This window comes from Phragmites australis, chromosome 7 (genome assembly GCF_958298935.1).
Source record: "Phragmites australis chromosome 7, lpPhrAust1.1, whole genome shotgun sequence".
NCBI lineage: Eukaryota > Viridiplantae > Streptophyta > Magnoliopsida > Poales > Poaceae > Phragmites > Phragmites australis.
Window position 1 is genome coordinate 31,695,342 of NC_084927.1, and position 14,820 is coordinate 31,710,161.

Below are 14,820 nucleotides of genomic sequence, written 5' to 3' on the forward strand. Positions count from 1 at the left end.
GTGCTTTCCACGATCAGTCTGGTGATACATTCAGACTATTTATTCTCGAGATGTTTCACTGCATACTGTGATTGTCTCCCGCTATTAACTGATTCATCTTATGGTGCATCCGTCATGTGTATTCATTTTAAGGTGCTTCAATTCAGCTGCTTTTAAATTGTGTAGTCTTTAGACGTTCAGCACTGAATCAGAGCGAAGGGTACTAGGTGCCGTTGAAATAAACTAAGCCGATATGCATGGTCGCGTTACTCTTGAGAGCTACATGAAGATTTTTGTATTATCTTCATTAGATACAAATATAAGTGCTATACAATCAAAATTGCCGCGGTGAAAATAACTTGCAATGTAAAGTTCCTGCTATGACCCTCGATCCATTATTTACAACAACTGTTTGGATGTAAAGCTACGTGTATGTAGTGGAAGGGAATTTGACTACGGCAGTAAACAGCACGATCGTCCATAGTTGGGATGCAAAAATATTGAAGAACTTTACAACATTGGTATATGTACTGACATTTCTACGATGTACCCTTCTCGTTCTTTGTAGTCCGAGAGTAGCTCTTTTGCCATTGCCGAGAATGACTGAGCACCATTTGCCATATCTACAGCCCGAAGGTTAATGCGCTGCAGAAAGAACATTGGTACATGTTAACCGTCTGCCAATTGCGTGTATTGTAAATTTATGCACGATTTTTCCTCTTGGGGCTTTTTGTTGACAGAAATATGGAACTGGGAATGAATTAGTATCAATAACAAGGAGTTCAAACTGAGACAGCTCCTGTTCAGAACGTCATGGTAACAGGAACGGCAACAGTAAACAGTAGTATTACTAGTGTATCTCTTATTAAGCACCTTGTGAAGCCTATTTTCCGAAGTGTGCAATGCAGTTCGGCCTTATATTACAAGAAAACTACAGCCGGGAGAGGGGGGGGGGGGGTTAAGGAAGTGTAAGCATTTTAACCTCCAACTTTTTCATGTTCTCCTGCAGCTTGCTCCCGATCATTTTTGGAACGCTGGTTGAGTCCTGTTCATATAAACATGAAAAAATATTGGCAAATGGTAATCAAAGGTGGCTGCTAATTATATTATGCATTATTCTATGCATGGGTCATATGATTTACTGCCTATGCTCATCAATTGCCACTAAATAAGTTGATGTTTTGGTAATAAAATTTAGCTCATCAGTATGAGTTCTATGATTAATCAGTTAAGTCAAAAACTTGTAATGGTATTGTCTTGCAATTCATAATGTTGATGATTTACTTGTGCTTTTAACTCACATCATTTGTTGCATATCCATACTTCATCTTTATCTGGTCAACTTGGCTCATTGCTGTTTCATCTTCAGGTTTTTTATTTCCCGAATTCACCTTTTCTTCTGTCCTGGGCTTCAACTTTCCTGAATATCCATAAATGACATTAACACATTTTCATATAGTTGAATCAGAATCCAATTTAACGAAGTCACAGTGGATTAGAAATTTATGACCACCTTATTATTATACTTTACTAACCTCTGAGGGTTTGGAATCCCTTGCTGATTTTCTCTTTGCTTAGACCTGGGAAATGTGGTCCTTTCTGCTTCTGTGTGTTGTCGTCAATGTCGATATCATCTTTACAGAGAAACATATAACCATAAGTATACCTAGACTGTTGCACAAGTAAAAGCAAAACGATAGCATATACCTATGTCCAGCTCGATATTTTCATCATCTTTTAGTGAACTGTTCCTTTTCTCAGATGGAGTGAAGTTGGCTGATGAAAATATTGAAGTCGGCTCTTCAGAAGTCGTTGCAATACGCAGTTCATTGCCACTTACATCACTATGTTTTGCCTTGCTTCCTTTAGTATCTTTCATAATCATTCCAAACAGGCCCTGTTGAGTTCCAAACTTCCATTGTCAGAAAACATACATAGATGGCTTCCAGTTATTCTGTGATCAGTTAATTACCTTTTTCTTTTCTTTAGGCGACTTCACTACATAGGAAGAGTCTTCCCTGGGTGAGTTGTCTTTTCTGTATACTGTGTTAATGCTGTCTATGTACCTGTATACAAACCATAGTACTCAGATAATTATGAGCAATCTGAAAGAATAACTAAGAGGAGTTGCATCTAGGTTCAGCTCTAGAATTTAAAAATGAAATCATTGAGGCATGCATTGGCAACTAGAGCAGGAGCTTTATCATGAACCCATGGGTCTCTGTTGCAAAAAATTGCTAAACTCTAATGTCAGAACTTTCGGGACAGCACATGAACTTCTCTACATGGTCATCCTTTTCAAAATTACATACTAACCATGAGACACATTGCTAACATACCTGTAGATGTCATTCTGACGGAGTGTAGAGAAAAAATAGGCCTCTTCTCCACTAACCTGTACAATTGAATAGATTGTTTTTAAATATATATATATTATTTATAGATGAAATCAGATAATGTCTTTCAAAAAATGAAGAGTTTGAGAAAAGGATGGTGCAGTACATACCAAGATGATTTCTCCATCAGATGAAGATGTTATGGAACTAGTTGAATTCAAGTTTCTTGAGTATACAAAACCTCGTAATGAGGCCTCCTTCAACAAGGATAAATGTGGCAGGGATCTGCAGTTTCACAAGAGAAACATATGCACATTGATGTCATTTTGATAGCCTCAAACGTATTGAAGTTTCAACTCAACCGTTGCCTTACCTTAGTTCAATTTTCCCATTGGAGAAGACTAGTACAAGTCCAATTTCGGAAGAACTATGGATAAGAGACGCGAAACAACAAGTACTGTTTAATTTCTTCTTATTGATTATCTTCTTTGTTCCCTGAATGGAGGATAACACCATAATGAACAAAAGCAACTCACATGAAAGTAAAAAAAAAAATGATAGATAATTACAAATACAAATACCTGAATTGCCTGGCTCAAGGAAAATAAGTGGATTGCATTTTCAGTGCAAAGCAACAACAATGATTTATTTGATACTGTATCTTGGTTATCTGAAACCGATGCGTCATCTGGCGATAACTCTGTCACACACAATCACATTACAGGTCTTTTTAGAATGACATAATAGTATGATAGTACTATAATTAATTTCGGTAATGAAATAAATTGATAAGTGCGCAAGGCCATTTAGCTCACCCAATATCTGCAGCAGACGGGCTTTAGATGGTTTTTTTGTCTGAACTGGGTTGGTGTTCAAAAGTTTTCCAGTTTCTTCTTCGAGAATAAAAATAGATGAATCTTCCATGGCTATTATCAAAATGTCATTGTCATATCCATTACGGCTATAGGTTTCAAATTGTAAAGAGGCAATGCCACCAGATAGCCGGTACTCGAACTGTTTTTGATATAAGATAGTAGCATCGTCTATGTTGATAACTGATACCTGAATATGAATTTGGGGACATTATAGCACTTTGTTTGCTTTTACCACAGGGACAAGATATTGAGCTTAACAAATCTGAGCCACATATAAAGGATTTAAAACTCATGATATGTATACCTGAAATATATCATTCTTTTTAGCTCTACGTATTGATATCCATGTCATTTATCGATGTATGCCACGAAAAAAATCTCGACCACAGGGAGAAGACGTCCATCTGGCTTTGTCTTAAGAGAGAGGAGCATCAAACCCTTTAGGGAGGTACTCACACGATCTGCGGGCACACGGGTTGAGCACGAGTGGGCGGTCTCTCAACTGGAGGCTCTACCAACCGAGGTATCGCTCGGTTCTCATATGCCATGAAAGATAAGAATTTTTTGTAGCAGTCATGAGACTCTACTGTTACTCTTTTAAATATAATTTGTTAATCTTGTTTATAACCATTTAATTTTGCTACCTTTCAGTGAGCTACCATAGCAACCACTACTGGTATTTGGTAGTTTTGATTCTTGTAGACAAACCAGTTATGCTGTCTTTGGAAACTGTGACACAAACATGTTGGTGAGACAACGGAGGTCACTTTATCTATGTATATAAAAAGTTAAAAACAAGGATTCAAGGTACCATAATCTTTATATAAGAAAAATACTAGAAAAAAATAAAATCATAGAAATTATCTTATTAATCGAGAGAAAACAAGTTTCATTCATTAATGTTGGAGTATGTAGCGAACACAACTGTACTTTCAAATCTAGCGGTGCAATCTCGCAGCTATTCAACTAGTTGACTAAATAGTGGCTAGGGATTAACAGACACGGAAAAAAATGTATAATATTTTGTATGAACCACAGATTACTTACAATTCCTTTTTCGGTTCCAGCAGCAAAATGCTTCGATTTAGAGATAAAAGACGTTGTGGTTACAGCTCCTTTGAGCTTTATACTTTTGACATTGTAGTTATCCCCTTGCTTTGCTGTTGAGTTAATGTGATCGTGTAAAGATATGGCATATAAAAACTTGAAAAATCATAGATTTAAAAATGTCATGAAGAAAGATACTCCATCCATATGATAAGATCAAGAACTGCCAAAAATCCATTACAGAGTCTTCCTTTCCTTTTGAGGAAAAAAAGTGCAGGACAGCCCCCACATTATCTCTTCCATACTAATATCAATAAGTTCAAAAGGATAATTGGTACAATACTCTTTATTTTTAAACGGGAGGCATGAGATATTGTCACCCTACAAATAAAGTTGATAATTACAATCATGTAGAACTCTACCAGCACAAGCCAAAAAGTCATGCTATGAAGGAAAAAAACACCCTGATATTAGGCTCGAAAACCTGCCCCTCAGAAAAGACAATAACATAATGCCCACGATCCATTAGTTTCCAATTTCTACAAATTCAATTGAACAAGTACATATCTACTGGTAAAGGTCAGCATTTCACAATGACAGAATAGACATTGTATTGCAAACTCTTTCACACAAGCAGCACATAACTACATAGTATCATCAGCTTCACAGAATGAAGGGTTCTCTCAATTTAGTTTTTTCATCTTGGATTAACTCTCTTGTATAGCGCTCTTCCATCCCTCATTCCTTCCTCTGGCATCCTTTTAGTTTTCAGTTAGCTTGTTCAGCTCTCCTTTTCTGCTTTTTTTTTTTTTTTGCTCTCTTTATTCATTTATAATAGAAAAGTCTACAGTAGGGGCTTAGCACCAACTTGGTTTTAGCAAGAGTGTGAGTAAATCAATACCGTGTAAAAAGGAGAATATGCTATCACTGGAGTCCTTTTTGAATGTGATTACTCGGACCTAGAAGTAAGAGGAAAGAAGTTTCACTGCATTGCAAGTGTATCAAACACGGAAGCTAGAAGCCACCTTGTGGCCATGGAATAGCTTACCATTCCACTCCTATCTCCAGATATAAGAATACCATTTCTATGCTTTATGTGATGATTTCTTTAGTGGCTTACTAGACCTGTGTGTCATCAATAGCTCATTCATTATTTTGGTCCCAAAGAACAGTAATCCAACTGGAGTCAATGACTTTAGGCCAATTTCTTTACTGAACTGTGTTTTGAAAATTCTCACAAAGCTCTTGGCAAACATATTGCAAGGCATCATCACAGATATAATCCATGACAATCAATATGGTTTCATCAAAACAAGAACCATACAAGATTGTTTAGCTTGGGCCTTTGAGTACATATACCAGTGCCAGCATTCTAAAAAAGAAATTGTGGTTTTAAAGCTAGACTTTGAAAAGGCTTTTGACACTATTGAGCACAACACTATTCTGAATATGCTAAAGCATCTGGGTTTTGATGACTTATGGATCAGTTGGATTGGAAAAATTCTTGGCTCTGGCACTTCAGCTATATTGCTCAATAATGTTCCTGGTAATTTTTTCCATTGCAAAAGAGGAGTGAGACAAGGAGATCCTTTATCTCCCTTATTATTCGTGTTAGCTGTTGAGCTACTTCAGTACATAATCAATAAAGCAAGAACATTGGGAATTCTTAGCTTGCCAATCCCAATCTTACACTGAGGATTTCCTAATAATTCAATATGCTGATGACACAATCCTTTTCATGAAAGCATCTCGAAAGGAACTTTTTTGCCTTAAAGGGATTCTTGAAACATTTTTTCAATCGACTGGGTTAAAGGTAAACTTCAACAAATCCTGTATGGTGCCTATAAATGTGTCAGCAAAGAAAGTTGAGCAGCTTGCAGGGGTTTTTGGATGTCAAATTGGGCAAATGCCCTTCACTTATCTGGGACTCCCTTTAGGAACAACAAAGCCGAGAATTGAACACTATGCTTCATTTATGTGCAAAACAGAGAGAAGGCTGACATCAACTTCTTGTATGCTGACTCAAGCTGGTAGATTGCAACTTGTAAACTCAGTTTTATCCTCTCTACCAACCTATATGATGTGCACCCTACAAATTCCTGCCGCGGTCATGGAATACATTGATAGAGCCAGAAAACACTGCCTTTGAAGGGGATCAGACATTAATGCAAAAAATAAACCTCTAGTGGCATGGAAAAGGGTGAGTAAACCTAAAGACAAGGGAGGACTAGGGGTGATCAATCTCAGAAACCAGAACAAAGCACTGCTTCTTAAGCATTTGGATAAATTCTATAATCAAAAACAAGTTCCTTGGGTAAGGTTGATATGGACTACATACTACTCTAATGGGAAAATTCCCCATGCAATTCCTGAAAAAGGCTCATTTTGGTGGAAAGATGTCATGAGATTGTGTGATATTTTCAGAGACATTGCCACCTGCTCTGTTGGAGATGGCAAAACAATTCTTTTTTGGACGGACCACTGGAATGGTCACTTGCTTCAGGATAAATTCCCAAGGTTGTTCTCATTTGCCAAAGACAAATCAATTTCAGTGGCAAAGTTCTTGGCCAATCCATCAATAGGGTAACAATTTCACATCCCTTTAACCATGCAAGCCCATGAAGAATATTTGTAATTGCAGGACATTCTTCAAGGAATACAGACTCAATCAGAAAGAGATAATAAAGATAAATGACAATATATTTTGGGTTCTTCTATATATTCATCAAAACGTTGTTACAATCTGCCTTACAAGTACATAAGCCCAACTCAGCCATTCCTATGGATATGGCAATCCAAATGCTGTAACAAACTCAGAGTGTTTATTTGGCTATTACTAATGAACAGATTGAACACAAGAAACCTACTCAGAAGAAAAAATTTCAAAATTGAGGGAAACAACTACTCCTGTGTCCTCTGCAGACGTCAGCTGGAGGAAACAACTTTCCACTTGTTTTTTGAATGCAACTTCAGTTAATCTTGCTGGGAATCAATTGGTCTGAAATGGACTCGCACTCTGCCATTCTTCAGTATGATACAAAATGTCAGACAAAGTTTCAACAAGCCTTTATTTATGGAAATCTTCATAATAGCTGCTTGGGGAATCTGGAAGCAAAGAAATAATATGATCTTTGATCAAAAGCAGCCTTCTCTTAACTCTTGGAAAAAAACCTTTGCTGATGAAGTTCTACTTCAGGCTAATAGAATCAAGGAAGATTTAAGAACTGAGCTTCTAGAATGGACAATCTCAGTTTGCCCTAGTTAAATCTCTTCTGTTAGTGACCTACTGGCCTCTCTTTTCCCCTGCCTCGGAGTTTCCACCCTCTTTTAAGTTTTGTATAGTCTTACTTATTTTTATCTTTTAATATACTTCTCAGTAGGGGCCTCCCTGCTGAGTTTACCCCTTTCAAAAAAAAAGATATAAGAATACTGGAGGATATATCGAATTGTAAGGATGTGATAGGGTTGCCACTTGATGTATTATCTTCATTCTGCATAATTATCAAGGAGTAGTTACTAGAATGAAGAGGTCAATTAGTTCGTATGCAAATGCATAACTATGAAAAGCTCAGCAAAATAACTGTGATTTGAAGCTACCTGCTGCTTTATTGTAAAAATCTGCAGCAAAAGAGGACATGATGCATCCCAAAAGTTTATGGTCCCATCAAGATGTCCAGTTATATAGAGGTTCCGGGTCTTATGAATGTTTGTAAGACTTGTTGAGGTCTGACCTTTATCCTTCAGTGAAAACAACCATGGATGTTTGGCGGCTAATGAAAAATAATCCTGCCCGTTATTGAAAGATGAAGCTGTCTGATCAAAGAGTTCAAAGTTTGTTTGCAAGAAATAATTACAAATATACACATGCCTCATCCAACGAAGCTAGGGCTGCAGGGCTACTTGTATAAAACTTGGCAACACTGATGCCCGAATCACCATAAGGTAGCTTCACAGATGAATGATTTGGAAGTGTTGGTGATGATCTAGACTGCGAGTGAAGGAGGTAGCGCTCAATTTCTGAATCATCATATAAACAGATCTGACCAGATTTCAACAAGAGAACAAGAGCACTTTGTCTGTGCTTATTTGGGTCACTAAGCCCTGTAACAAGTTCGATTACTTGGCAAGATTCAGTGAGAGGCAACACCATCTTTACAATCCGTGATTCACTCTCTTCATTCAGAATTAGAACCTGTTCATAAAACACCAAACGTCAGGTTGAACAAAGATGCAGTACTTACTGAATAGAAACAGTTGAGATCATGGAAAAAAATTCGGATTTTTTTCAAAAATTCGAAGGGCACCGGTAAGACCGATAAAACCGAAAATTTACCGAAAATCAGAAATTTTCGGTCCAATTTCGGTCAAAAATTTGACCAAAATTTGAATAATTTCAGTCAAATTTGAATAATTTCGGCCGATAAACCAAATATTGGGGGTGACTGATAGAACCGAAAATCGACCAAAATGTTTTTCCATAGTTGAGATACATTATCCGTGTAAGCCATCACAATATTTTACAGGGAGCCCCAACCATGTACAGAAGGTGGCAACTTTCATATGTTTCTGGAAAATAACAAAAATTTCTTTGTCTCCCGTTTCCAAAAAAAATCCTGGTCTGTCTATCTTAGCAATTACTTTTCCATACATTTCTGTTTGAAGACTAGCCTGTTTTAAAACCAGTAGACCATCCGGTCCAAATTGGTCTGTATTGGTTCCTAAAGCCCTGAATTGTTATATTAAGAAGCAAACCTTACAAGTTATAAGGCACACTATCAATTTAAAATGTAACTCCGTAAAATAAACAAAATTAGTATCTTTTTTGACCATTGATAATTCTTTTACCGATATTTCTCATTAAAAAAAAATCATCACTTGACCATGATGCAACTTCTAATTACTCAAATGTAATTGACTTCTTCAGAAGTCGGGGCCTAATAAAAAGCCCTGTTTTCCAAAAAAATACTCAAATGTAATATAAGAAAACAATGCACAGGGAGGAAAATAACATGGCAATTGAAATTTATGGCAGTGAACAAGCTAGAAACTACTATGTGAACAATAGTTCAGTGTTTCTTTTGCTAAAAGATATTCAGTGTTTCCACCTGCAATAGCTGCCCATAATCGTTGAACCCATTGATATACAAACAACCAGCCTTTCCATCGCTAGCGACCCATCGCAAAGATACTATTGGCAACCTGTCTAGCTTGTATCCTAGGTTTAGCCTCTGAAGAGGTAGATTCTGACTGCCCATAGATGAGGACTTTTCTGCTGTTGAAACCTCAGGAATGGCCCAAATGTATAAATCACCACTGTCATATCCTATGGCAATTTTGCTTCCCTTGGCACAAACCCAGCATGCGGATGTTACAGTTTTAGCCTCCTGGTGTGATTGGTGTTGCATAGGTTTACCAGATATGGACACCGCTTTGCTTGCTTTAATATCCCACAAAGTCATAACTCCATCTCTGAAGATGATGAGCACCCTGAGAAGAAGAGTGGACCTTAATGAGACTTTTCTATGTCTACAAATAGTGCCTTGTGAGACCAACAGTGATACATATGCTTCGCAGTAGGGGATTCTCCTACTGGAGTTCTTAGAAAAACAGTGATACAGATGCAATTTATAATACTAAATTAGGAGATATAGCAGACTATTAGTAAGAGACCAACCTATTATATTCAGCCAAAGGCTGTGGCGATACAAATACGGCTTCTATCTCATTACCAACATTGGCTGCAGAACCTTCAGCCAAAAGAGAGAGAGAGAGAGAGAGAGTCTAAATTTGATGTTCCACTTCAATTTATGGATGCTTTTATTGGAATAATTAGAACCTTCAGCAAAAAAAAAAAGAGTGTAAATTTGATGTTCCGCTTCAATTTATGGCCGCTTTTATTGGAATAATTATAATTCTCTATTGTAAAGTTGGTTTCTGAAAATTGAAAACCAATATCTGGAGAGTACCCACATACTGAAAAAAAAAAACTTGAGACACGGATTGACAAAGTTGGGAATGCACCACATTAAATCTATATCTCTAGTGTAGCAACAGCATAGTAGCATACCATAAGATTCAGTAAAAGGAATCCAGTATGGCATGTCTACTAGGCATATCTGAGCCAAGTCAACCTTCAACACGGACACACATCCAGAACTTTCTCCTACGTATCTGCCAAGCACAAAATTCTCATTAGAGAACTAAACCCTTCCAGATTCATATACTCAGTAATCATTACTCACATATAGAAGCTCTTCTGTAGCACAAAGATCGCAGTGACTTCCTTCTCAAACGGGTGCAAGTAACACGGCTTCTTTGTGTCAATGTCCCAAACCTTCACACACGATGCCTTCCCGATTAACAAACACATGGAAATGAGAGTGTCAAATATACTCCGTGTACCAAAAAAAAAAAAACTTGCCTCGATCTGGTTCTGGGCGTTGACATTGAGGAGAACCCCTTGGCTCTCGGCAAACTGAAACGGAACAGCGGGGTGAGTCGCAACCAAATCTTGCAGTGCGGCATTCGGCACACAAATTAAGCAATGGAATTGGAGACGGTACCCGCATGAACCTGGAGGGGAGTGGGGCGGGGGACAGGAGCAGCGCCTGCGTGTTGTCCCAGCCAAACAGCTTGATCTGGCCATTCCTGCAAGAGCAAGCGCGAGCAGCAGAGCGTGTCAGTGACGGTGGAAGAGTCGGAAGAGCTCGAAGGAACTGGAAGCCGGAGGGAGCGAGGAGGTAGCTGCGTTGTTACCTGGTAGCGACGGCGAGGACATGGAGGACGGGGTCGTAGGCGAGGAGGGCGGCGTCGGCGGGGACGCCGTAGTGGAAGGCCAGCCGCGGGCTCACGTCCTCCGCACGCAGGCTACTGATGCTGCCGATGTGTTGCTGCGTTTAACAAAGTACATTTCAGAGAAGTTGCAACAGTTGCTTCCGTAGCATAGTGGTAGTGCGTTCGCTTCGTAAGCGAAAGGTCGCGAGTTCGATCCTCGCCGGGAGCTTAACTGTCCTCGTACTTTTGGAGTACCTCTTCTATTATATTATTTTTTTAGTGTTAAAAAAGTCACTACATTTACAATAAAGTCACGAAAATTATCACGTTAATAAAAAATAGTAATCTAGTCTACTTATTGTTATAAATCTATAACAGTTTATATTAAACCAAACAAATCTATATCAAATATGCTTAATAAATAATTAAATTCAGAATTAAAATTATGAAAATATAGCGGCTTGATTTTCCTACAGTTTGGAAAATAAAAAATCTAAATAAAAAATCTAAATAAAATAAAATAAACAATAGGTGAAATTAGAGTTAGAATAGAAAAAAGAATGATCCTATCAAATATAGTCTTAGAAAAAATTATTATAAAAATTAAATGCATAAATAAAGAGTTCCTGTATAATACAAATAATCAAAAATTGAAAAGAGGCTGGCACACGCTAATTGAGTTCATGTAATACAAATAATCAAAGGGTATTGCGACAAAAAAAATTACAAAGAGCCACACTATTAGCGTGCTAGTTGTGTACTAAACGATCTTCCATCCGTGTGCTATAGTTGGCACGAGAATGCATCAGACTGCAATGGTGAAGAGTCAGCAAGAACTTCAATGTAATGATTACCAAAGGGATAAATGAATGAAAAAAAAAACCGATTACGTGGCACGAACGGCGCCGACCCGCCCTGGTCTCCTGACCAGCAACTCCACTCCACCTGAGAACGGGCTCGTAGCCCGGTGGAAGCTTGCTCCGGTGGAGCGCTCCCCACCCGAGTTCGATCCCTGGGATCGGACTCGGGTGTCTCACCGAGATTTATTCCCAAAAATAAATTTGCAGGTATTCTCAGGCGTCTATGGACTACAAGGGGAGGCGACGCGCCCGTCGCTAGCGGAGCTGGAATCTTCGTGAATCTCTGTTAGACGTGGGTTGGTATAGGTTCTAGTTCTAGCGTGCGTTCTAGGGGTGTGTTGGTGTGTGTAGTGTGCGTTATGTTCGGACGTTCGTTCAGATACTACAACTTGTCCCCTAGATCTGAGGAATCAAAAAAAAAAAAACTCCACTCCACCTGCCTTGCACTAGTCTCCATGTCACTGTCATTACATAACTGCTCTCTTTCTCGTTAATTACTTCACTACTCCCTTTATTTTACAATATTTGTTTATAATTTCGAAAATATCTATCTTAAATTATTTATTCATTATGGTAACTAATGATGCTTTATGGTTCATTTTTCTGTTATACTCTTGAGTGTATATATGTATTTACTCTAATATTAGTGAGTTACTTACTCTCATTATTGCATTGATTAGGGGTAATATGGTCATCTTTATGTATTTTTTCACTCGATTTCTGTATGTAATGATGACCATAAATAAACATTGCGAAAGAGAGGTAAACGGATCCAGCCATGCATGCATGATGTAAACAGCTGGTACATATCGGTAGAGGCCAAGCCAAAGCAAACAGTGGCTAAGCCAAATTGAGCAGGTGAATGCACAGGCACAAGGCTAGAATTTTTTTAATAAAACAGCGAAAATTAACAGTATTATTTTAGAATTATATATGTGCACACTTCCATCAGTTTTCTTGCAGCTTCGCCCGCTCTGGAAGCAAAGATGGCCAAATGCAACTCGATGCAAAGCCAGCGTGCGATACGTTGAACCCAGCATTGGAATAAGCGAATCTCGTTGATCTCGGAGAACCGGCCAGATATTTTTTATCTAAACCCTCGGTATTATACTAATCCATGTACTCTATATCTGACCGCGTCAATGCAAATTCTTATCCATCTCGATCGCCTTTAACAAAAGATCATGCTTGTACTCAACGTTTTGTTCATGCAGCTCAGCTTTTTAGCTTCACTTTCACCACATGTAAGAATCATTTCTGCTGGGAATCACCCATTAATATACTAGCAATTGACATTAATGAGATAACATGGTCTACGCGTGCCGCCTTAATTTCCTTTGCGTTCTCTGACATTTTCGAATATGTTTGAAATTTGAACAGGGTTTCGAACGAAAGCTTATCTATGGCTTCTACGAAGCAACCTTCTTTTCTTGTTCCCAGTGGGGAAATGCTTAAAGAAGAATGACCGAAGGTGACAATTTAAAGAATCGATTTTTATGCCTAAAAATTTCGAGAATTATGTGTGAGCAAATTTAATCAGAATGGCCACTCTAGAATTCCTTTCGAACCCCAAATTTCACCTGCATGTTCTGCAGAGTTGTCATCTACACACTCCACAGCACCACACTACATCAACCAAGAACAGAACCTGAAAGGGGAAGGCGAAGTGGAAACCGAGAGGGCACAGATTGGGGGGAGAATAGGGGCCGTAGTCACCGTACCTTCTTGGAAGCCTTCTCGACGAGCTTCTTGACGAACATGGCCGGCCGATCCGCGGAGTAGACGAAGACGAAGGCAAACGCAGCAAAGCACCCCAACCAAACCGATCGAAACAGGCCAAGATCGGTGACTTCAGTACTAGAAGAAGCAGGCAGCAGTTACCAACTTCTTGTTAAGGACGAGATCGAGGAGGAGACCGGGAAACGAAACCGACGAAGGCAAGGCAAAGCGGGGGGAAGAGAGATGGCGTGGCGTCTCTCAAAGGAAAACTGTTAGAGGTAAAAGAAAATAAAGGGAATAGAAACAGAAAAAGAAATCAGGAAGTGAACGAAATAAAAGGAATATGGTTGGTGCCGAAGGGCGGGCTCGATGCTTGGGTGACGCACCTGGGTTCCGATTTATTTTGAATTTTTTCAGCTTCTTCAGCGTGGTGCTACAGAAGGGACTACGATGTGCTCGTCGTCTACGAGATTCTTAATAGATTCTGATGATCTCCAGATGAACGCTTTCTTTAAGTTATATGTAGTTGTAGAATTAGTATGTACGTGCATATAGCTCACATCCGGTGTTCAGTGTGGGAACCAGCGACACAGCGCAATCAGATACGGGTACTTGGCGTCACCTCTGACGCTACCAGTTGACAGAGAAATTAGTGAATATCACAAAACTACCCTCTTTTAATTTAATTATTATAAATTATATCTTTCTTCTTATTTTATAAAATCACATTTATTTTACGTTATTTATCATAAAATTACACTTTTTTTATTTAGCTATCACAAAATTATACATTTCACCTATTATTTTGCAAAATCACACTTACTTTATATCACTTTATCATAAAACTATACTTCTTTTAGTTTAACTATGATAAAACTACACTTCGATTACTGTGAACAGATCTAACAAGATGGATCAACGTGTCATCCTTACATATTTCTGCCCTCACGGTTTGCTAATGTGGCCAACATCTAAATGGTGTCACACCAACCTCCACCAACGCTAATTTTTCGCTCCTAAAAATTTAACTCGTGTCAGATCGGTAGCTTCTAAGAGAAAGAGCTCAAAAGACATGTAGGATCTGCTAATTTAGCAAGCAATTGTGGCATGCCGTAGTCGATCACATCAGTAAACAGTGAGTGCCGAATGCAATATATTGACCATATTAACCAATCATCAGACTCTATCATGGTATCACGAGTTTAGGTTCTAATACTAAGCTACAAATTC

At 38.5% G+C, this 14,820-nt stretch overlaps 1 non-coding gene and 1 pseudogene across 1 annotated transcript; one reads left to right on the forward strand and one right to left on the reverse strand.

Annotated features, from left to right (window-relative positions):
• Positions 1-17: 17 nt before the first annotated feature.
• On the reverse strand, positions 18-13,839 carry LOC133924767 (uncharacterized; annotated as a pseudogene).
• On the forward strand, positions 11,169-11,240 carry TRNAT-CGU (transfer RNA threonine (anticodon CGU)). The gene has a single exon. It is a non-coding gene; the product is annotated as a tRNA-Thr (tRNA).
• Positions 13,840-14,820: the final 981 nt, after the last annotated feature.